Source organism: Xenopus laevis, chromosome 7S (genome assembly GCF_017654675.1).
Source record: "Xenopus laevis strain J_2021 chromosome 7S, Xenopus_laevis_v10.1, whole genome shotgun sequence".
In the NCBI taxonomy this organism is placed as follows: domain Eukaryota; kingdom Metazoa; phylum Chordata; class Amphibia; order Anura; family Pipidae; genus Xenopus; species Xenopus laevis.
Window position 1 is genome coordinate 30,023,668 of NC_054384.1, and position 2,406 is coordinate 30,026,073.

The 2,406-nt window shown below is 36.9% G+C and overlaps 1 long non-coding RNA gene across 1 annotated transcript; it reads left to right on the forward strand.

The window, feature by feature from the left end:
* The first annotated feature begins 744 nt into the window (after window positions 1-744).
* Window positions 745-2,001, forward strand: LOC121396276. The gene is made up of 3 exons (XR_005962943.1): window positions 745-767; window positions 1,090-1,240; window positions 1,580-2,001. It is a non-coding gene; the product is annotated as an uncharacterized LOC121396276 (long non-coding RNA).
* The last annotated feature ends 405 nt before the right edge of the window (window positions 2,002-2,406 follow it).

Genomic DNA, 2,406 nt, shown 5'->3' on the forward strand with positions numbered 1-2,406 from the left:
TTTATATGAGTACAAGTGGCATGTTTTAATGTATTTCCTATTCTGCAGTCTAAAGAGAACCCCTATCATAATGTGCATGGATAGACAACAGAAGTATGTCTCCTGTGTATAGTCTTTTTTAATTGTTGCCTTTTCCTCCATGTTTTCTAGGCTGATGTGTGGTCTTTGGGAATGTCCGCCATTCACATGGCAGAAGGATGTGTCTGTAAGTACATTCTCAGGAATTCTTAGCATGACTGTGTATATACGTATATATGTGTGTTACTAGAAAGTAAATGCTGTAACACAGAATGATACTGCCCCTTATGTAAAGTTTACGATCGATAAATTATAAAAAAAACTAACCCCAACATAATGTAATAAAAGGCACTAAGTAGGCCTTGCTGCTTATTGCTTGAAATAGTTGATTTGACCTGTATCAAACTTTGCACCTTTTAGAACCCTATAAATGTTGTAATTAGCATTCAGCATGTTTTAATATTGTATTTGCTTATCATTTAGCATACAGCAATAGTGATGGGCGAATTTATTCGCCAGGCGCGAATTTGCGGCGAATTTGCGCAATTCGTCACCAGCGAATAAATTCTCAAAACGCCCGTGATAATTCGCCGGCAAAAATTCGCCAGCATCAAAAAAAATGAGACGCAGTTTCGCAAATTTTTCAGCGAAACTGCGCAAATTCGTCCATCACTATACAGCAAACTTGACAAGGCTTTGATCCAACAAATTATTCGTGGTCCCACTCCTACGTTGACATGGAACAAATGGTGAGTGATTTCCATGAAAACACAAAAAGAGAGTGAGGGGAATTTGGGGAAATGGAAAAGGAAGTGAGGGTGACGAGAGTGAGGAAATGACAATGGAGGGTTGTTCAAATAAGAAAGAGAGTCAGGGTGAATGGGGTGGGAGAATAGGCAAAGGAGAAGTTACAGTGAGGGACGAGGGATTGGGAAAATAGGGTGCAGTTATGATGTTGAAAGTATAAATGGGCTAGGAGCTTTATATGGGCATGGACTTCCATAAGTCTGAACAATTAGATACATTTATAACATGAACAATTATAATTTTGCCTCATTTTCTTTTTGTAAGAGTGACAAATTCCACTACTTTATTGATGAATGCCTGCAGAAAAATCCTGCTGAGAGACCATCTGCAAGGCAGCTCTTGTCACACCCTTTCATCACAGATATATGCAATGAAAGGGTTGTACAGAAAAATATTATGAAACATCTGCAGAGAGGTAAGAAAAATTGCTTATTCTTATTGTCATTCGCATAAACTGTAATCTGTTGTCCTATGCAAACAATATTCTCTGGCTTCAAATAACAAACGCATAGATTGTTAGGGTGTGGGTTACTGAACTAGGCCACATGTAGGAGTGAGACCCATAAGGTGAGATAGGAGACCATGTTATTGTTGGATAGTTGTAGCTGACCGTTAAATAAGCAGAAAAAAATCATGTAACATAAAACATGTAATGGCAAAAATTGTAAATGCAAATATAAAAAAATTAAGAAATTGTAAAATGATTATATATACACCTGCTTCATGACTAATAATGAACAATATTTCATACTAGCAAACCATTGAAGCTAAAAGAAGAAAATGTTGAAGTTGAATAACAGATCGACATCCACCATCTGCAGATGACCAATTGCCAGAGACTGAGAAACCACCAAACTGCCTAAAGAAATTCTTCTGTGATAGGATACAAACAGATTCCAGGAACTTCCTGGAAGAAACATGGAACCAGGGCAGCCATCGGGGGAGTGACAGGGGCAGAAACAAATAGGTTTCCGATGGCAGCCCTCCATGGAATCCCCCTTGGATAAATTCATCCTTTTCTCAGATGAGTCAAATGTTCTCTTTCTGAAAGAAAGGGGGATTTTGAAGACTGAAAAAAATGACTTTTTGTAAAAAAAAAAAAAAAGACGTAATAGTTTTTTTGATATGTATTATTTCCTTAAGTGCTTTTAAAAAAATGTAATAAAGTATGTTTTAAAAAATAAACTAAAATTGTATTCAGTGCATATATAATTGCATTTATACTCTATATTGACAAGCTTTCTATTCTTGGATGAAGTTGTTTGCTGTATTTTCTTATTATTTAAGGGAGGGAGGCCAAAGGCTAAAGCACAGTGTTACCCATTCCTAGACCCAACACTACCATAATTGAATTTAATGTAAATGAACATTTTGCCTTCTCAGCACTGCTCAAGGGAGTATTTGTATATTTAAAATACAGCAAAAAAAAAAAAAAAAGGCCCTTAGAATAGTACTGTCCAACTGGTGGCCCACAGGCCTTCCCATGTTTGAACTGAGATTAACTGGCCCCTGCATTGTTCACAACTCATATTTAAACTCTAAAAGCCCTGCATTGTTAACACCTGTTATCCTCCCTGCACT